General features: G+C 37.7%; 5 non-coding genes across 5 annotated transcripts; all 5 read right to left on the bottom strand.

The window, feature by feature from the left end:
- Positions 1-4165: 4165 nt before the first annotated feature.
- TRNAL-CAG (transfer RNA leucine (anticodon CAG)) lies at positions 4166-4248 on the bottom strand. The gene has a single exon. It is a non-coding gene; the product is annotated as a tRNA-Leu (tRNA).
- A 2868-nt stretch (positions 4249-7116) lies between these two features.
- TRNAL-CAG (transfer RNA leucine (anticodon CAG)) lies at positions 7117-7199 on the bottom strand. Its single transcript has one exon. It is a non-coding gene; the product is annotated as a tRNA-Leu (tRNA).
- Positions 7200-16233: 9034 nt separating this feature from the next.
- Positions 16234-16316, bottom strand: TRNAL-CAG (transfer RNA leucine (anticodon CAG)). Its single transcript has one exon. It is a non-coding gene; the product is annotated as a tRNA-Leu (tRNA).
- A 5484-nt stretch (positions 16317-21800) lies between these two features.
- TRNAL-CAG (transfer RNA leucine (anticodon CAG)) lies at positions 21801-21883 on the bottom strand. The gene has a single exon. It is a non-coding gene; the product is annotated as a tRNA-Leu (tRNA).
- Positions 21884-22379: 496 nt separating this feature from the next.
- Positions 22380-22462, bottom strand: TRNAL-CAG (transfer RNA leucine (anticodon CAG)). Its single transcript has one exon. It is a non-coding gene; the product is annotated as a tRNA-Leu (tRNA).
- Between the last annotated feature and the right edge of the window lie 348 nt (positions 22463-22810).

Raw genomic sequence — 22810 nt, 5'->3', positions numbered from 1 at the left:
TCAGATCTCTGCCTTATCTATTTTGTTACACAAACGTCTGGCAGATGTCCCAGATGTTCAATCTTTTTGTCAGGCCTTGGTTAGGATCAGGCCTGTGTTCAAACCAGTTACTCCTCCATGGAGTCTGAGTTTAGTTCTTCAAGGGGCTCCGTTTGAGCCTATGCATTCCTTAGATATTAAGTTATCTTGGAAAGTTTTATTTCTTGTTGCTATTCCTTCAGCTCGTAGAATGTCTGAGCTCTCGGTGTTACAATACTCTTCGCCTTACCTTATTTTCCATTCAGATAAGGTAGTTTCGTGGACTAAACTAGGTTTCCTTCCTAAGGTTGTTTCAGATAGGAACATTAATCGGGCGATTGTTGTTCCTTCCTTGTGTCCTAATCCTTCTTCTCAAAAAGAATGTTTTCTGCACAATTTGGACGTGGTCCGTGCTTTAAAATTTTATTTGCAAGCGACTAAGGACTTTAGTCAGTCCTCTTCTTTGTTTGTAATTTTCTCTGGAAAATGTAAGGGTCAGAAAGCTATGGCTACCTCTCTTTTTGGCTGAAGAGTATCATCCGGTTTGCATATGAGACTGCTGGACAGCAGCCTACTGAGAGGGTTACGGCTCATTCCACTAGGGCTATTGCTTCTTCATGGGCATTCAAAAATGAAGCTTCTGTAGAACAGATTTGCAAGGCTGCGACTTGGTCCTCTCTTCACAATTTTTCTAAATTTTACAAATTCTATACTTTTGCTTTGGCTGAGGCCGCTTTTGAGAGAGGTTCTTCAAGCAGTGATGCCTTCCGTTTAGGTTCCCTGTCTTGTCCCTCCCGTATCATCTGTGTCCTCTAAGCTTGGGTATTGTATCCCATAAGTAATGAAGATGATCCGTGGACTTATTGTGTCTTTAAAAAGAAAAGTAAATTTATGCTTACCTGATAAATTTGTTTCTTTTTAGACACGATGAGTCCACGGCCCGCTCTGTTCTCTTAAAGACAGGTTGTTATTTTTTGTAAACTTCAGACACCTCTGCACCTTGGCTTTTCCTTTCTCTTCCTAACTTTGGTCGAATGACTGGAGTGGGAGGGAAGGGAAGAGCTATAGATACAGCTCTGCTCTGGTGCTCTTTGCCTCCTCCTGCTGACCAGGAGGTGTAATCCCATAAGTAAAGAAGATGATCCGTGGACTCATGTCTAAAAAAGAAAGAAAATTTATGCTTACCTGATAAATTTGTTTCTTTTTAAATGTCTTCAGCTGATGAAAATATATTATAATAAAAACACAGAAGCATAGATTATAACGGCAGATAAGAACCATAGGCTGCTTCCTATAAAATGTAAGTTATTTAGTTTGTAGTATAGCCTTATGCTTATCCCAGGCAGTAATTAGTATGTAGGATAGCCTTATGCTTATGACAGGCAGTAGTTAGTATGTAGGATAGCCTTATGCTTATGACAGGCAGTAATTAGTATGTAGGATAGCCTTATGCTTATTCAAGGCAGTAATTAGTATGTAGGATAGCCTTCTCCCAGGCATTAATTAGTAAGTAGGATAGCCTTATGCTTATTCAAGGCAGTAATTAGTAGGGTTGCACCGATACCAAGTATTTGCATGAGTACTTCTACTCATGCAAAAGGCACCGATACTTAAACCGATACCTCCAATTCCTACACATACGCCATCTTGTGGCGTTTTTCAAACTGCATGTTCCCATTTCATTTTAAGCTGGAGTGGAGACTTAACTAAAAATTGTTCACTTCTGTTCTGCCAATACAAATTGTTGTAATTTGTATTATTGTACGTCAGAGCAGTGCTCCAACAGCTGCAAGCCTGCCTGATCACTGTACCTTATTTAGACAAAACCCTGAAGTACTGGGCAGTTAATAAACTGATATTTAATGGCCCAAAAATCTCTTTCTGACCCCTGCAGTAGTGTGAAAAGTGAAAAACTGTTCAGTTTAGCGTCAAATGTCCTTACTGATAGCAGAAACAGACTTATAGCTGAACATGCAGAGATGCTTCTGTTCCTTAATAAGAACTTGCCACTAACTTTTGAAAAATGACTCTAATTGCTAGATTGCTTGTTATACTGCTAGTTCTCATCTTGCACAATTAAGCTCAAAACCTACTGTACTCTGAGGAACAACCTTAGCCAGGGCTGGACTGGGAATTAAAAGCAGCCCTGGAAAAATATGAAGACCAGCCCTATTTTCTGTCGAGTCAGTAGAATGCAAATACCCCATTTTTCTCAAAGGGGATTACTGGGATACTCCTTCCCCATTATTATTTTTTTTAGAATTAATTTATATTACTTTGTATTAGGTACAAATGTCAGATTGATGAGTTATATAGGCACCCTACAACCCAATTGCATCCAGTAATCACCCCTTTAAATTGTAGCTTTCCAGCCCCAGCTGCTGCATCTATTATTTATTGTTGTTATTAATATGTTATTGTAATATTTTTATTTATAAACCTGTTCTTTGAACTTTGCAACAACAAGCACATAAAACTGTTTTATTATTAAAAAATGTTTTTGAGATACATTTCCCATAATTATAAAGAAGCGATCTTAAATAATTAGTCTGTATTGTGCTTGGTAAACTGTCATGACATTAAAAAAAAGTATCGGTAATTGGTATCGGTGAGTATTTGAAAAAATGTATAGGTACTTGTACTCTGTCTTAAAAAAATGGTATTGGTGCAACTCTAGTAATTAGTATGTAGGATAGCCTTATGCTTATCCCAGGCATTAATTAGTATGTAGGATAGTCTTATGCTTATCCCAGGCATTAATTAGTATGTAGGATAGTCTTATGCTTATCCCAGGCATTAATTAGTATGTAGGATAGCCTTATGCTTACCCCAGGCATGAATTAGTATGTAGGATAGTCTTATGCTTATTCAAGGCATTAATTAGTATGTAGGATAGCCTTATGCTTATCCCAGGCATTAATTAGTATGTAGGATAGTCTTATGCTTATTCAAGGCATTAATTAGTATGTAGGATAGCCTTATGCTTATCCCAGGCATTAATTAGTATGTAGGATAGCCTTATGCTTATTCAAGGCATTAATTAGTATGTAGGATAGCCTTATGCTTATCCCAGGCATTAATTAGTATGTAGGATAGTCTTATGCTTATCCCAGGCATTAATTAGTATGTAGGATAGTCTTATGCTTATTCAAGGCATTAATTAGTATGTAGGATAGCCTTATGCTTATCCCAGGCATTAATTAGTATGTAGGATAGCCTTATGCTTATGACAGGTATTAATTAGTATGTAGGATAGCCTTATGCTAGGCATAAATTAGTATGTAGGATAGCCTTAGGCCAGGCATTATGCTTATTCAAGGCATTAATTAGTATGTAGGGTAGACTTATGCTTATCCCAGGCATTAATTAGTATGTAGGATAGCCTTATGCTTATCCCAGGCAGTAATTAGTATGTAGGATAGCCTTATGCTTATTCAAGGCATTAATTAGTATGTAGGATAGCCTTATGCTTATTCAAGGCAGTAATTAGTATGTAGGATAGCCTTATGCTTATCCCAGGCATTAATTAGTATGTAGGATAGCCTTATGCTTATTCAAGGCATTAATTAGTATGTAGGATAGCCTTCTGCTTATCCCAGGCAGTAATTAGTAAGTAGGATAGTCTTATGCTTATCCCAGACAGTAATTAGTACATAGGATAGCCTTATGCCTATCCCAGGCATTCGAATCAACCAACCTTTCTGTAAAGTACTTTCACAAATTAGTCCTAAACCTACTACACTTGAACTTGATATTACGATCCCTTGTCCTGAAATTGCTCTTTTTGTGAAAAATACTTACAGCCTGAGTTTATTAAGCCCCTTAATATAGTTGAAAGTTGCTATCATATCCCCTCTGTTCCAGGGGGGTGGGTCCAGGTGTGGGGCGTACCTCCCTGAAATGAGTTTTTGAGGTTGGGATGTCTGAGTCTATACCTGTACAACACTAAAATTGTTATTGTTTAAAAAGATAAAGAATGCCTTTTACTACCCATTCCCCAGCTTTGCACAACCAACGTTGTTATCTTAATCATGAAAGTTAAACCCATTATCGTCGCACCATTTTAACATATTTTAAAAATGCGTTTTTACTATTTGTATAACCAAGTTTAAACCCAAACAAGCATATATATAAGATGTCACAAAATTGTCAGAAGTGGGATTCGAACCCACGCCTCCAGAGGAGACTGCGACCTGAACGCAGCGCCTTAGACCGCTCGGCCATCCTGACAAAGCTGAGGTTTGTAACAACAGCTGTGGAGGTGTATCTTTAAATGAAAGGGACAGTAAAGTTAAAATTAATCTTTCATGATTCAGATAGCGCATGTCAATTTAAACAACTTTTGAATTTACTCCTATTATCAAATTTGCTTTGTTCACTGCTGTGTTGTCATCCTGGAGGGTCTCGCCTCTAATCCGGACCCTTGCCAGTCAGGGAATTCCAGGAAAACGGTGATCACCTACCTTGCTAGACACTAAGTAATTTCTAATGTGGGGGAGGGGATTCTACAGAGCCCTTATCTCCCCCTCTGTTAAGACACAGAGATATGAGACGCCAGTTTAGAAACGGAGAAGCCTCCTCTTTCCAATGTTGGCTATCATATCCCTGTCATTAAAATGTCAGTTGCCTACCTAATGTATTTACTATATGGGGGGGGGGGCAGTGGCCCCAAATGACCTATCTACTAAAGACAGCACAGACCACACACAAAATACCCCTCACATTAAAGAGGGGATTACCTATTTTAAATGAGGGGTTGGTTTCCTCTGCTGCTTTCCATAATTAATTGATTTTTATTTCTCTATATTTAGCCCCCCAAAAGTCAGGATGTATTGCTTATAGCCCTCCTGTTGTGCACTGTTTTTTTACAACTACTTTACATAGAAAGTCCTCAAATCACAACCGGCTCGATCTCACTGCTCATCTTAAAAGACCAGTACATTTAGTAGATTTGTGACAATGCAATAGCACTTGGTCTGAACTTCAAATAAGTAGAATTTTTTTTTCTGACAAATTTCAGTTCTGTCTATTCTCCTTCCTCCTGTACCATGTGACAGCCATCAGCCAATTACAAATGCACCTACGTATATTCTGTGAATTCTTGCACATGCTCAGTAGGAGCTGGTGACTCACAAAGTGTAAATATAAAAAGACTGTGCACATTTTGTTAATGGAAGTAAATTGGAAAGTTGAATAAAATTGCTGCTCTATCTGAATCATGAAAGTTGACCGAGTGTCCCTTTAATGTAAGTTATGTACTGGATAAAGCAGCCGACAGCGTTTGAATTTCAAATGTTTTATTACATTTTTAAAACAAGAAATTGGGATACGTGAAATCTTGCCGAGATACAGTTTAAATATAACATCATTAGATAGAAATAGCTATAAATTAATGAAGGGAACAAGTCTTTACTACCCATTCCCCAGCATTGCACAACCAACATTGTTATATTAATATACTTTATAACATGTAAACCTCTAAATCTCTGCCTGTTTCTAAGCCACTACAGACAGCCTCTTATCACATGCTTTTTTATTTACTTTTCACAACAGGAGACTGCTAGTTCATGTGGGCCATATAGATAACATTGTGCTCATGCCCATGGTTTATGCACAACACAGCACTAATTGGCTGAAATGCAAGTCAATAGATAAGTTAGGGGGCTGCCAGAAGAGGCTTAGAGATAAAATGTATATTAATATAACTGTGTTGGTTGTGCAAAACTGGGGAATGGGTAATAAAGGGATTGTCTTTCTTTTACAACAATAACAATTCTGGTGTAGACTGTCCCTTTAAGCTCTGTAGTACTTGCGTGCCTCTTGTATAAAGCCAATGGGTCTGCAACTAAGATATAATCATTCTCTTATGTTGCAATGTAGGCCTATAAGAGAAGGTTCATAATATCAGGGATAGCGACCATGATTGCGCAGTGGGAGAGGACAGTAGATGAGATCTAGTGAAACTGTAGCCAAAGACCTCTAATATAATGTGGTAAGTGAACCCCTGAAGATAACTAAATCTAGGATGAACCGAATTTGAGGTATGGGTACGAGATGCCCAGAAATTATTAACATCCCCTAAATGTAACTTGAATCACAATGAACATTCATGGTACAGTAAACCTGCTCCGTACAGTAAAAAAAACTGCAGATGCTTTTAATTTTTTGTGTAAATTATTTGTTTTGCCAATCAGAGAAATATTCTCATCTGTTGAAAGATAACCAATAATTTAGCTCAGAGTTAAAGGTTCATTATACTCACTCACCTGTCGTGTATAAACAGGTGAAAAAATATTATTAATTGAATAAAAAAAGCTTTAAAGGGACAATGTATTTAGACAAGTCATTAATAAGAATGGTAGTTCAATTAGTTTATGGAACATTCTTTTAAATGGGCAAAGCTGTCTCACAACCGCACCGAGGGTTGATTTTTTTGCTGCTGGCTGTTTGCATAGCCTTTCTATAGATAATACTGCAGTATTTTTATTAGTGTAAGTAGCAGCTTCAACAGGACAAATCAGCTATTTTAAATTTATAAAATAATTGGGGGCACATTAAAGGGGAGTATTTTACAGTACACTCCTCTTTATGAGCCAGCTCTGCGTGCTGTGTTTGTCACGTCTTCTGAACGAGCAACCATTATTTCACACACACCTGTGACATCTGTGTCTCACTTTCTTATAGATGATCTTTCATAAACTGTATAAAGATGAGAAATTGCTGGGTTAGTCCCTTACCATTAAATACAGGACAAGTGCATATTCCACGGACGCATAATAAAAAAACAATGCAGTAACGCTTGATTTGAATTTCAACTTAGTAGTAGATTTTTGTTCTGACAAATTTCCCTGTATCATGTGACAGCCAATCACAGATTTAGTCTTGGGGATTTAGAAAGTGCATATATAAAATAAAAAAGACTATAACATGGTACTAAAAGTAAAAGAAAAGTTTTTTTTTGTAATTGATCACTATCTGAATCATGAAAGTTAAACCCATTATCGTCGCACCATTTTAACATATTTTACAGATGTGTTTATATTATTTGTATAACCAAGTTTAAACCCAAACAAGCATATATATAAGATGTCACAAAATTGTCAGAAGTGGGATTCGAACCCACGCCTCCAGAGGAGACTGCGACCTGAACGCAGCGCCTTAGACCGCTCGGCCATCCTGACAAAGCTGAGGTTTGTAACAATAACTGTGGTGGTGTATCTTTAAATTAAAGGGACAGTAAAGTTAAAATTAAAGGGACATACTACTCATATGCTAAATCACTTGAAACTGATGCAGTATAACTGTAAAAAGCTGACAGGAAAATATCACCTGAGCATCTCTATGTAAAAAAGGAAGATATTTTACCTCACAATTTCCTCAGCTCAGCAGAGTAAGTTCTGTGTAAAAAGTTATACTCAGCTGCTCCCAGCTGCAGGTAAAAAAATTAAAAAAAATGAAGAAATGAACAGCAGCCAATCAGCATCAGCAGTGCTGAGGTCATGAACTCTTACTGTGATCTCATGAGATTTGACTTAACTCTCATGAGATTTCATAGTAAGCTTCCTTTACCTGATTGGTGAAATAATATGAGAGTGCACGATGCTAGTCCCTTCAGATGTCCCAGGACAAACACACTAAAATGCTGCTTAGAAATCCTTTACAATGGGAGGTGGCTACTGAGGAACTTTTGAGGTAAAATATCTTTCTTTTTTACATAGAGATGTATCCAAAGTCCGCAAAAAAGTGTTCAATAAATATAGTGACAAAAAACTGTGGATAAAATCGTGATAAAACGAAGTTGGAAAGGGCATACAATATAAAACGTGCATCCAAATAAAAGCAGGTGATAATAAAAACTTGTATCAGTAGAAAAATTACAGGTGAACCATAAGGAGAGTTCTTAACCTGTAAATAAAAGCAAACAAACAATGGTGCAATAAAGTTTTTACACTTTGCAGAAAATAGGGAATAAGCTTACCAGTATACCAGACATACTGGTAATCTTATTCCCTATTTTCTGCAAAGTGTAAAAACTTTATTGCACCATTGTTTGTTTGCTTTTATTTACAGGTTAGGAACTCTCCTTATGGTTCACCTGTAATTTTTCTACTGACACAAGTTTTTTTTCCTGCGATTTTTCCACTGATACAAGTTTTTATTATCACCTGCTTTTATTTGGATGCACGTTTTATATTGTATGCCCTTTCCAACTTCGTTTTATCACGATTTTATCCACAGTTTTTTGTCACTATATTTATTGAACACTTTTTTGCGGACTTTGGATACCCACTACTATTTGGAATCATTTCATAGGTTGAGGATTTGACTTTCATCGTGGACATTTTTGTTTTCAATTTTGGATTTATAAGACTCATTAGACTCATTTTTTGATCACTTTTTTGAACATTTTTTGAACTTTGTTTACACTGTTTTCTGTCCCATATCGATACATAACATACTATTACCACTTGTTTTACACTTGTTTTTAATACTTGTTGATATATTGTGTATCCCCACTCATATTGCCTATCACTGCTAGATTGTTTGTTTAGGTCTGTGTATTGTTCAAATCAGACTCATTATTTGTTTTTAAACCCTACTATACGTATCGTGGATCCATGTTACTTTTTAATGTAATATTTCATCTTTGTTATATTACATTTTAGACTGCGGTCACCATTTTTATACATTTTTTATACTTTATAAGAATTGCAATCTTGCACTTTACAGCACACTTCCTATTTAGCTTTAAGCGCTCCCTTCGTTATCTTATAATTCTGTTTCTCTCAGTCCACTAGGGGATTTATTTGGAGGAGAGCATTAGGACTCTATAGCGCTTAGTTTACCATATTCTACTAACTGATGGTCATCTATCCACCATGTCAGAGAGTGTCGTACATTGGGATTCAAGGATATTAATTGTGATATCTTTGTATAATCCCTGCACCATTTATTCAGCATACAAAGCTGTAGAGGTCTCATGTGAAAACGAGCAAAGGGGATTGCGTCCGATGCTGCAGTCATGAGACCTAAAACTTCCATGCACATAGCCACTGAAGGGAATGACTGAGACTGAAGGAGCCGGCATGCTGCGACCAATTTTAAACGTCTCTTGTCTGTTAGAGACAGAGTCATGGACACTGAATCTATCTAGAAGCCTAAAAAGGTGACCCTTGTCTGAGGAATCAAGAAACTTTTTGGTAAATTGATCCTCCAACCATGTTTCCGAAGAAACAACACTAGTTGATTTGTGTGAGATTCTGCAGTATGTAAAGACTGAGCTTGTACCAAGATATCGTCCAAATAAGGAAACACCGCAATACCCTGTTCTCTGATTACAGATAGTAGGGCACCCAGAACCTTTGAAAATATTCTTGGAGCTGTTGCTAGGCCAAATGGAAGAGCAACAAATTGGTAATGCTTGTCTAGAAAAGAGAATCTCAGAAACTGAAAGTGTTCTGGATGAATCGGAATATGAAGGTATGCATCCTGCAAGTCTATTGTAGACATATAATGTCCTTGCTGAACAAAAGGCAGAATAGTCCTTATAGTCACCATCTTAAAAGTTGGTACTCTTACATAACGATTCAAAATGTTTAGATCCAGAACTGGTCTGAATAAATTTTCTTTCTTTGGTACAATGAATAGGTTTGAATAAAACCCCAAACCTTGTTCCTGAGGAGGAACTGGCATGATTACCCCTGAAGACTCCAGGTCTGAAACACACTTCAGAAAAGCCTGAGCTTTTACTGGATTTACAGGGATGCGTGAGAGAAAAAATCTTCTCACAGGAGGTCTTACTTTGAATCCTATTCGATACCCTTGAGAGACAATGCTCTGAATCCAATGATTTTGGACAGATTTTATCCAAAAATCCTTGAAAAACCTTAATCTGCCCCCTACCAGCTGAGCTGGCATGAGGGCCGCACCTTCATGCGGATTTAGGGGCTGACTTTGGTTTCCTAAATGGCTTGGATTTATTCCAATTAGAGGAAGGCTTCCAATTAGAAGCAGATTCCTTGGGGGAAGGATTGAGTTTTTGTTCCTTATTCTGACGAAAGGAACGAAAACGATTAGAAGCCTTAGATTTACCCTTAGGTTTTTTATCCTGAGGCAAAAAAACTCCTTTTCCCCCAGTGATAGTTGAAATAATCAAATCCAACTGAAAACCAAATAAATTATTACCTTGGAAAGAAAGAGATAGTAATCTAGATTTAGATGTCATATCAGCATTCCAAGATTTAAGCCACAACGCTCTTCTAGCTAAAACAGCTAAAGACATGGATCTAACATCAATTTTGATAATATAAAAAATGGCATCACAAATAAAATGATTAGCATGTTGCAGTAAGCGAACAACGCTAGATCAGAATCCAATTCGCGTTGCGCTAAATTTTCCAACCAGAAAGTTGATGCAGCCGCAACATCAGCCAAAGAAATAGCAGGTCTGAGAAGATGACCTGAATATAAATAGGCCTTCCTTAGATAAGATTCAAGCTTCCTATCTAAAAGGATCCTTAAAGGAAGTGCTATCTTCCATAGGAATAGTGGTACGTTTAACAAGAGTAGAAATAGCCCCATCAACTTTGGGGATTTTTTCCCAAAACTCTATAGATTTTGCTGGTAAAGGATACAATTTTTTAAACCTTGAAGAAGGAATAAAAGAAGTACCTGGCTTATTTCATTCCCTAGAAATCATATCAGAAATAGCCTCAGGAATGGGAAAAAACCCTGGGGAAACCACAGGAGGTTTAAAAACAGCATTTAAACTTTTATTAGACGTAACGTCAATAGGACTGGTTACCTCAATATCCAAAGTAATTAACACTTCTTTTAATAAAGAACGCATATACTCTATTTTAAATAAATAAGTAGATTTGTCAGTGTCAATGTCTGAGGAAGGATCTTCTGTTTCAGATAGATCCTCATCAGAAGAGGATGAATTATTATGTTGTTGGTCATTTGAAATTTCATCAGCTAAATGAGAAGTTTTAAAAGACCTTTTAAGTTTATTAGAAGGTGGAAATGCAGACAAAGCCTTCATAATAGAATCAGAAACAAATTCTTTAAAATTTACAGGTATATCATGCACATTAGAAGTTGAAGGAACTGCAACTGGCAATGTACTACTACTGATAGAAACATTATCTGCATGTAAAAGTTTATCATGACAACTATTACAAATGACATTCGGTGGAATAATTTCTACAATTTTACAACAAATGCACTTAGCTTTGGTAGAACCGATGTCAGGCAGCAATGTTCCAGCTGAAACTTCTGAGACAGGATCAGATTGGGACATCTTGCAAAATGTAAGAGAAAAAAAACAACATATAAAGCAAAATTATCTATTTCCTTATATGACAGTTTCAGGAATGGGAAAAAATGCAATAGCATAGGCCCCTGAAAGCAAAAAACAAGAGGCAAACAAACAAGGGGTATTGAAATAATGAAAAAAAATTGGCGCCAAGTATGACGCACAATGTAACGTAAACTCTTTTTTGGCGCCAAAAATGACCGGAAATGACACACTTGCGTCACTAATGACGCCCCCGTGTGAAAGGTCTCGGCGTCACGTATGACGGCAGAAATGACGAAGTTGTACTTTTTTGCGCCAAGAATGACGCAATAAAGTTTAGCATTTGACGGACCCGCGGGCCTAATACCCGCAATTGCAAGAAGTAGTCAATTGAAAAAAGACTAAACCCCAGGTAAGAAATAAATTTCTTAAAAATGTTTACATTCCCAAATATGAAACTGACAGTCTGCTGAAGGAAATACATGAACCTGACTCATGGCAAATATAAGTACAATACATATAATTAGAACTTTATATAAATGCATAAAGTGCCAAACCATAGCTGAGAGTGTCTTAAGTAATGAAAACATACTTACCAAAAGACACCCATCCACATATAGCAGATAGCCAAACCAGTACTGAAACGGTTATCAGTAGAGCTAATGGTATATAAGAGTATATCGTCGATCTGAAAAGGGAGGTAGGAGATGAATCCCTACGAACAATAACAGAGAACCTATGAAAAGATTTCCTGCGAGGGAAACCATAAAATCAATAGGTGATATTCTCTTCACATCCCTCTGACATTCACTGCACTCAGAGGAAAACCGGGCTTCAGCCTGCTGAGAAGCGCATATCAACGTAGAAATCTAGCACAAACTTACTTCACCACCTCCATGGGAGGCAAAGTTTGTAAAACTGAATTGTGGGTGTGGTGAGGGGTGTATTTATAGGCATTTTGAGGTTTGGGAAACTTTGCCCCTCCTGGTAGGATTGTATATCCCATACGTCACTAGCTCATGGACTCTTGCCAATTACATGAAAGAAATATAGATTATGCCTGTTCAACTATACACCCTCTAGATGAACCGTGAGGAGTCTCAAAGTCATATAAAATATGTTAAGCTAGAAAGGGCTATTAAGGACTGTAAGAGACCACTCTTGGGTCTCTATTAATGAATCTCTTTTATTCTGATTACAGGGGAGGGGAATATAACTTTTCACTATGGTTAAAAAAAAATTTCAAAGCTTAGAAACGTGGGGAATAAAATGGTAATGAACTTTAGTTTGATAAGGGAAACCATCATTTCTAGTCTTGGTAAACTAATTAGTTGTAGTAGGTGCTATGTTATAGTAGTTCAGTAAAATGCATTAATATGCCAAGATGGGTATGAGTAGAGATCTCCATAAATAGTTATGTAAGTTGATCTATCTAAATATATGACTGCTATAGATCTAGAATTATGCATTTAAGTTCCAGGGAGTTAAAGCCATATGATGCACTGCGTAAAGTATAAGTGTGACCCCAAATAGCCACCTAGCTCCAATGATTCAGTGAAAATGTGCCATCTCGGCCGCAGACAGCACATCAACAGTAAGTAGCTATTTATATTACTCCACACCAAAGAGGTATAGGTAAAACTGGAACGACCAGTTGTTATTCCAAATGCAACATTCGTAAAAGTTATGCATAGACCTATAAATCATGTGATCTATACTTTGTCACTGTACGTAGTTAGGGCTGCAACTACGCTACAACACCTACAAGATACTGTAATAGTGATCAGCTGTATTCACCTCTTGCGATATCAGAATGAGAACTCTATTCACCTGTACTAGACATAACATTTAGAGAAATAAAGTATGTGAACGTTAGAATAATTATAGCGTATCAGCTTACATAGCATGGTAGGATATGCATTATTGAATGAGGTCAAACACCAGTAAGTAAAGGCATTAAGTCAGGAGATATCATTAGGACTTGTGTCAGTGGAGCATTATATATAAGTAATAGGAACCCTCCTGCAATAAGATATGGATATCTAAATCTTACTCAGTTAGATAGGTGGAAAAAAGGATAAGGGCATAACACGTCAAATATTAAACATACTGGGTAAGTGAGATGGCCCCCCTTAAGGGAGCGTATATGCAAAACTCCATGCCTAGCAATCGGCATATGTGTGGAGATCTGGTAGCAGCGGACACCGGTAATCTGGGTTCTAGAGGAGCGTCTTTAGTGTTCACCAGGGTAGCCCAGGCAACGCTGTCGGCAAAACCATCTAGCTCCTGTGGGTGGCTCAAGCTCCTGTTCCCAGGTATTGCTGTACATGGGGGGCGACTCACTGTATGTGGCACTTCAAACGCCATCAAGTCCGCAGCAGCTTCCCCAAATCATCTCGGGGCAGGCATAAACTGAATCGGAGCCAAAAGCTCTGCGCTGCCAAGCAGGTCACTGGGAGTCTCAAGGTCTACTAGTGCAGGGGCGCTATTAGCCAAGGACTGCCCATCTTCCAACTTTACTAGGGTTTGCGCCGCAGCCAGGAGGGCAGTCCCCCAACATGCCTCCACTTCCAAGTCTAGACCAAGGTCGTGATCCTAATCTCCCTCCTTTCCATCTGATGATGTCTGTTGTATCTGAGGCCGCTCACCAAACATAATGCTGCACAGGTCTCTCTCTAGTTGTCGGAAATGATCCTGCAGGAGCCGGTGGACCTCTGCCTCCCATCTGGTAACAGCCTCCATTTACACTCTGGATGTGGCGTCGGTTCTGTAATAAGGTTAGCTGACGGATTAGAACCTAATTAGAGTCGATGGTTCCCTTCTAATAGTTTTGTAGAAGCAGTCCTAGCGTGACTGCTATACCCCTTATACAGGGGGGGGGGTGTTGAGTCCTCGTGGAGAGGCCGCCGCCAAAGGTCTCAACGGTCCAGATCTGGGTCCAGTATTCATAAATCCTGCTAAATTTATATGGATCGAAGTGATTAAAGAGTCATGTAAATCTGAGGGTAATTTTTAAATAGCTTGCTAGATGGGCTCAGAAATCGGCGGATTTAGAGAAATCATACACAGAGCTGCAGATATTGCGACCTAACATGGCCGCTGCCTAGACACGCCCCCTTTTATTACATTTTTAAAACAAGAAATTGGGAAACATGAAATCTTGCTGAGATACAGTTTAAATATAACATCATTAGATAGAAATAGCTATAAATGAATGAAGGGAACAAGTCTTTACTATCCATTCCCTAGCATTGCACAACCAACATTGTTATTTTAACATACTTTAGAACATTTAAACCTCTAAATCTCTGCCTGTTTCTAAGCCACTACAGACAGCCTTATTATCACATGCTTTTTTATTTGCTTTTCACAACAGGATACTGCTAGTTCATGTGGGCCATATAGATAACATTGTGCTCATGCCCATGGTTTATGCACAACACAGCACTAATTGGCTGAAATGCAAGTCAATAGATAAGTCAGGGGGCTGCCAGAAGAGGCTTAGAGATAAAATGTATATTAATATAACCGTGTTGGTTGTGCAAAACTGGGGAATGGGTAATAAAGGGATTGTCTTTCTTTTACAACAATAACAATTCTGGAGTAGACTGTCCCTTTAAGCTCTGTAGTACTTGCGTGCCTCTTGTATAAAGCCAATGGGTCTGCAACTAAGATATAATCATTTTCTTATGTTGCAATGTAGGCCTATAAGAGAAGGTTCATAATATAGCGACCATGATTGCGCAGTGGGAGAGGACAGTAGATGAGATCTAGTGAAACTGTAGCCAAAAACCTCTAATATAATGTGGTAAGTGAACCCCTGAAGATAACTAAATCTAGGATGAACCAACTTTGAGGTATGGGTACTAGATGCCCAGAAATTATTAACATCCCCTAAATGTAACTTGAATCACAATGAACATTCATGGTACAGTAAACCTGCTCCGTACAGTAAAAAAAACTGCAGATGCTTTTAATTTTTTGTTGTAAATTATTTGTTTTGCCAATCAGAGAAATATTCTCATCTGTTAAAAGATAACCAATAATTTAGCTCAGAGTTAAAGGTTCATTATACTCACTCACCTGTCGTGTATAAACAGGTGAAAAAATATTATTAATTGAATAAAAAAGCTTTAAAGGGACAATGTATTTAGGCAAGTCATTAATAAGAATGGTAGTTCAATTAGCCCATGGAACATTCTTTTAAATGGGCAAGGCTGTCTCACAACCGCACCGAGGGTTGATTTTTTTGCTGCTGGCTGTTTGCATAGCCTTTCTATAGATAATACTGCAGTATTTTTATTAGTGTAAGTAGCAGCTTCAACGGGACAAATCAGCTATTTTAAATTTATAAAATAATTGGGGGCACATTAAAGGGGAGTATTTTACAGTACACTCCTCTTTAAGAGCCAGCTCTGCGTGCTGTGTTTGTCACGTCTTCTGAACGAGCAACCATTATTTCACACACACCTGTGACATCTGTGTCTCACTTTCTTATAGATGATCTTTCATAAACTGTATAAAGATGAGAAATTGCTGGGTTAGTCCCTTACCATTAAATACAGGACAAGTGCATATTTCCCGGACGCATAATAAAAAAACAATGCAGTAACGCTTGATTTGAATTTCAACTTAGTAGTAGATTTTTGTTCTGACAAATTTCCCTGTATCATGTGACAGCCAATCACAGATTTAGTCTTGGGGCTTTAGAAAGTGCATATATAAAAAAAAAAAAAGACTATAACATGGTACTAAAAGTAAAAGAAAAGTTTTTTTTTGTAATTGATCACTATCTGAATCATGAAAGTTAAACCCATTATCGTCGCACCATTTTAACATATTTTACAGATGTGTTTATACTATTTGTATAACCAAGTTTAAACCCAAACAAGCATATATATAAGATGTCACAAAATTGTCAGAAGTGGGATTCGAACCCACGCCTCCAGAGGAGACTGTGACCTGAACGCAGCGCCTTAGACCGCTCGGCCATCCTGACAAAGCTGAGGTTGTAATGACAGCTGTGGAGGTGTATCTTTAAATTAAAGGGACAGTAAAGTTAAAATTAATCTTTCATGATTCAGATAGCGCATGTCAATTTAAACAACTTTTGAATTTACTCCTATTATCAAATTTGCTTTGTTCACTGCTGTGTTGTCATCCTGGAGGGTCTCGCCTCTAATCCGGACCCTTGCCAGTCAGGGAATTCCAGGAAAACGGTGATCACCTACCTTGCTAGAAACGAAGTAATTTCTAATGTGGGGGAGGGGATTCTACAGAGCCCTTATCTCCCCCTCTGTTAAGACACAGAGAGATATGAGACGCCAGTTTAGAAACGGAGAAGCCTCCTCTTTCCAATGTTGGCTATCATATCCCTGTCATTAAAATGTCAATCACCTACCTAATGTATTTACTGTATGGGGGGGGGGCAGTGGCCCCAAATGACCTATCCACTAAAGACAGCACAGACCACACACAAAATACCCCTCACATTAAAGAGGGGATTACCTATTTCAAATGAGGGGTTGGTTTCCTTTATTCTGCACTCCTAATTAATAGATTTTTATTTATATCGATATTTAGGTCCCCAAAAGTCAGGATTTATTGCTTATAGCCCTCCTGCTTTGCACAGTTTTTTTTTAAACTACAACAAATAGGTCCTTAAATCACAACCGGCTCGATATCACTGTTCATCTTAAAAAAACTCCAGTAAATACAGTAGATTTGCATAAACAAAAAATACATAATAACAAGACAGTGCAAGTCTCAACTTCAAATGAGTAGTAGATTTTTTTGTTTTGTTTTACAAATTTCAAAGTTATGTCTATTCCCCCTCCTCCTGTATCATGTGACAGCCATCAGCCAATCACAAATATATATATGTATATTCTGTGTATTCTTGCACATGCTCAGTAGGAGCTGGTGACTCACAAAGTGTAAATATAAAAAGACTGCACATTTTGTTAATGGAAGTAAATTGGAAAGTTGAATAAAATTGCTGCTCTATCTGAATCATGAAAGTTGACCGAGTGTCCCTTTAATGTAAGTTATGTACTGGATAAAGCAGCCGACAGCGTTTGAATTTCAAATGTTTTATTACATTTTGAAAACAAGAAATTGGGAAACGTGAAATCTTGCCGAGATACAGTTTAAATATAACATAAATAGATAGAAATAGATAGAAATTAATGAAGGGAACAAGTCTTGTCCTGAAAAGTAAGTGAACAATATTACAGCTGCTAATAAAGATCAACAATAAATTATAAAGACAAAATATAAATCTGGCTAATTTTCCACTACATTGACTGGCACGTTGTGTATATAAATAATAAAGGTTTGCCACTAATGTGAGTGAGTGGGAGCAACCATCAACTTTATACATAACAGGAGTGTGATACATTAAAGGGATAGTATACACTCATTTTCATATAACTGCATGTAATAGACACTACTATAAAGAATAAGATGCAGATACTGATATAAAAATACAGTACAAAACCTTTTAAAAACTTACTTAGATACCATTGTTTAACTTCATAGAGGCAGGAAAACTTTTAGAGAGAGATAAATTAACTAACATAGCTGGCTTAAATATGCACAGCTTCACCACTATATACACACTTCCCCATTTAAGTCGGACCTTCTGAGACAGTTGACTACTTTCGAGCGGCTGTGCTACACTGGCATTATACCAAGGGGAACTCTTTCCATAACACGTAAACTACTTATTAACAACCCGACGGAAACATTACCGACTTACACAGACAGATGGAGCTCGGATTTAAAAGAGCACATAGAACCTGAAACCTGGGAACAAATTTTTAGATCAGTCAAAAAATCCTCAACTTCTCCCGTATTATTAGAATTGAACTTCAAGATCCTCTTGCGGTGGTATTTGACCCCATCAAGGTTATCGAGTATATACCCCAATGCACCAAACTTGTGTTGGCGTGAATGTGGGGAGCGTGGTGATTTACTACACATGTGGTGGCATTGCCCTAGAATCCACTCACTGTGGAGGGTTGTTGAATTGCATTCAAGAAGTGTGTGGGAGATTAATTTACGCTGACTCCAGGCATGGCACTGCTGAACAACATGCCCAAAATGAGGTGTCGGCTGAGAATGCTTATCTTACAGATTGGCATAAACAGTGCAAGGAGGCTGATAGCCTGCCACTGGAAGAAGTCAGTCACTTTAACTAGATCTATGTGGTTGGAGGAAGTAGAAGAGCAATATTCTTTGGAAAAATATGGTTACATGTGTCGAAACCAAACAGACATGATTTTAAATGCTAAATTCTTGTGGCAGGATTCGCTTTCAGGGTAGGCCAATCCGTTCATCACAATGGTACTACACACTCACGGCACTAGCCAAAGAAAAACTCATCATACAAGTAACAACCAAACTAGAGTTAGACAGCAACCCATCTTAACACATAGGTTAAAGGTCACAGAGTCCAGAGAGTGCCAGGACGTTCAGACCGTTCATAACTATTTCCTAATACTAGTACATAATACATATTTTTGGGACCAGACCTGGGGACCTGATGGTAGGAGGATGGCGCCTTGTGCATTACCTGTATTGCTTTATTACATTGGCACTGTTTAAGTTTACTATTGTTTTACACTTTTAATATATAATTGAAGACATACGAGTAATGACCTCACAGTTTGCACAACTAATGGGCACTCATTGTGCCGGACTTTTCCAGAATGACAAGAGGACTATACTACATATGGATAAAGCCGACATGATAGAATGTTAGCGACTACTGTGAATGACCATATCAGAATGATGTATCTTTACCTATGTCTTCATGTATTTTGCAAATCATTAATAAAAACAATAAATATAAAAAAAAACTACAAAAAAAAAAAAACTTAGAAGCTCTCAGTTTAGCTCTGTTGAAAAGGTAGCTGTAAAGCCCACTGCAAGTGGCAAATAAGACACTGCCCCCACCCCCATCTTTTGCATATGAAAAGACCCTTTACACAAACAGGAGCAAGCTGGAGAAGGTAGCTGACGGTATTCTCATAAAACTTTGGGGCTTGGTTAGGAGTCTGAAAATCAGAGCAATGATATTTAAAAATAAGCAAAACTACATTTTTTAAATAAAAAAAACACTTTATGGGCTATATAAATAGATCATCTACAAAACATGTATGCAAAGAAAAAATGTGTATAATGTCCCTTTAATTCCTTCAGGTCGGAGGCAACCGTCCTAGTTGCGATTGTCAACAAAAGTGAATAAAGGAAGTCACAAGATCTACACTGCGATCATGTGACTCAAAACGGTGCTGATTGGCTGCTGGAGGACTGCCTGAATTGCTCGGCACATCCCCCAGTCGGATCCACCACTGTTTTAACAAGGAGGGGAGCAGGACACCGCAAAAGCTAGGACGCTCCATGCTGTACTAAAGTCGTTAAAGCCCAGAGCCTTTAGGATGACATGGAACGTTCTAACGGCATCTAGAGATTAAAGGGACAGTCAACACCGAAATTGTTATTGTTTAAAAAGATAGATAACTCCTTTACTTCCCATTCCCCAGCTTTGCACAACCAACACTGTTATATTAATATACTTTATAACATTTACACCTCTACATTTCTGCCTGTTTCTAAGCCACTAGCACGTGCTTTTTTCCTGTGATGAGATTTGTTTAGTGAAAAAGTTTCTGCAGGTCATTTTTAAATAAAATTCAATTTTAACCCCTTAAGGACCAACGACGTACAGGGTACGTCCTACAAATACAAATTATATAGAAATGTAGTAATAAAAAAGGTGCAATGCTCATAAGAATGTCCTACATTTAGAGAAAACGACTTTGCAGACTAGGAAAGGCTAGGGGCGGGTTTGAAAAAAATCTGGGAGCCAGTTCAAAATCAATGCACTGCTGCTTTGCAGCGCTGATGTATATTTGACTGTTCACTTCAAACAGCACTTTGCTCTGGATGCATTGTGATAAACTTACACAGTGCAGCCAGAGCACAACTCTGTTTGAAGAGAACTGTCAAATGTTAACGGTCAAAAGTTAAAGAGCTAACAGTGCCTGCATGTGTACTGTTCTTTCGGCAGACATGCTGCATTTTCTGCGATGACACCTCAGATCACTGTATGTTCTGCCTTGAGGGATTTTTTATTAGCTTTTCACAACAGGTGACTGCTAGTTCATGTGAGCCATATAGATAACATGTTCACACCCGTGGAGTTGTGCCTGACACTGCACTAATTGTCTAAAATGCAAGCCAATAAATAAATATATAGCCATGAAATAAGGGGGCAGTCTGCAGAGGCTTGGATACAAGGTAATCACAGAGGTAAAAAGTATATTAATATAACTGTGTTAGGTATGCAAAATTGGGGAATGGGTAATTAAGGGATTATCTTTTTAAACAATAACAATTTTGGAGTTGACTGTCCCTTGAAGGTAAACGGCGTAATCTAGTGGGTTGTGAATCTATATAGAATGACTTTTCAAACAACTAATTTTTTATTTTTTAAGTTTCGCAATGCTGAGAGACTTTATACAGGGGTAGGATCGTGCATACATTGTCACCCTCTTGGAAAAACAGATGTTGTGTCATTTTTTAATGTAAGTCAGTGATTTTTAACCTTTTTTTTGCCGTGGCACACTTTTTTACATTAAAAAATCCTGTAGCACACCACCATCACAAACTTTTTAAAAAAATCACACATTGTAGCCTAATAGAGCATATATATATACACATACACACAAACACACACATACTGTATGTATTGTGCTGTTATGCCATGCCTCCTACAAACTACCCCTGCACTGGGAGTAAAAAACAAGCAAAGTTTAAAAAATATGTCACACTGTTGTCAGTTTGCCGTGGCACACCGGAGGATCTCTCACGGAACACTGGTTGAAAAACACTGATGTAAGTAATATTTGGTTATATATTTTATAGCTACTAATTTTCTACATAAATAGCTAAATGGTGCTCAATGACACAAATAATAAATGATCCCTTATTGTTGGTAATTAGAATTGAACACTATAGGTAGAACATATGAAATGTTGGTGTTTTCAGGTGATGATAAATTTGGGACAGTATAATGTGAGTCTGAAATATACAGGAAATAGAGACTCACATATTGCTCTTTACTACAAACAACGTAGAAAGATATTACATTTTTTTAAATGTATTTTGCATTTCATATGGTGGTTTTCTCCTATTTTATGATATTTCTGCCAACTGAAGTTATTTTCTAAAAATGCTTAATTTGCTGAAAAAAGGGGATAATTCCTTTTCTTTATTTTGTATTAAATAGAAGTTTATGTAAATGCAATGAGGAACAAACAACTAAAGTTCTAGCACAGGGGTGTGAAAATGTCTCAGCAGCAAAACGGTTAATAAGGGGCAGGATTGATGCACTTACAATTAATACATTCATTTATACTATGTTATTATAACCAAGTTTAAAAAACAAAACTATATATATAAAATGTCACAAAATTGTCAGAAGTGGGATTCGAACCCACGCCTCCAGAGGAGACTGCGACCTGAACGCAGCGCCTTAGACCGCTCGGCCATCCTGACAAAGCTGGGGTTGTAAAGACAGCTGTGGAGGTGTATCTTTAAATTAAAGGGACAGTAAAGTTAAAATTAATCTTTCATGATTCAGATAGCGCATGTCAATTTAAACAACTTTCCAATTTACTCCTATTATCAAATTTGCTTTGTTCACTGCTGTGTTGTCATCCTAGAGGGTCTCACCTCTAATCCGGACCCTTGCCAGTCAGGGAATTCCAGGAAAACGGTTATCACCTACCTTGCTAGAAACTAAGTAATTTCTAATGTGGGGGAAGGGATTCTACAGAGCCCTTATCTCCCCCTCTGTTAAGACACAGAGATATGAGACGCCAGTTTAGAAACGGAGAAGCCTCCTCTTTCCAATGTCGGGTGTCATATCCCTGTCATTAAAATGTCAATCACCTACCTAATGTATTTACTGTATGGGGGGGGCAGTGGCCCCAAATGACCTTCTATCCATTAAAGACAGTATAGACCACACAGAAAATACCCCTCACAAAATTGTCAGAAGTGGGATTCGAACCCACGCCTCCAGAGGAGACTGCGACCTGAACGCAGCGCCTTAGACCGCTCGGCCATCCTGACAATGCTGACATTTCCATGAACAACTGTCGGTGTGTATCTATTTAAATTAAAGGGACAGTTACGTCAAAATTACACTTCCATGATTTGGATAGAGAATGGCATTTTAAAGAACTTAACAATTTATTTCTGTTATCAAATTTGCTTTGTTATTTAAAATTTCATGTTCTATTGAAATCATGAAAGTTTAATATTGACTTTACTGCCCCTTTAATTATCTATTCAACTAAGCTTACAATGTTATTTCATTTTTAGACACGTTTTGCATATTTAACTAACTGATACATGATGTCTTTATGTAGTATTTATTGATATCTAGTATTCATCTTATTTATCCATGCAAATGAGAAA

The sequence above is a fragment of the Bombina bombina genome, chromosome 7 (assembly GCF_027579735.1).
Source record: "Bombina bombina isolate aBomBom1 chromosome 7, aBomBom1.pri, whole genome shotgun sequence".
Lineage (NCBI taxonomy): Eukaryota > Metazoa > Chordata > Amphibia > Anura > Bombinatoridae > Bombina > Bombina bombina.
Note: the sequence above shows the minus strand (reverse complement) of the source record. Positions and strands in the feature narration are given on the sequence as shown.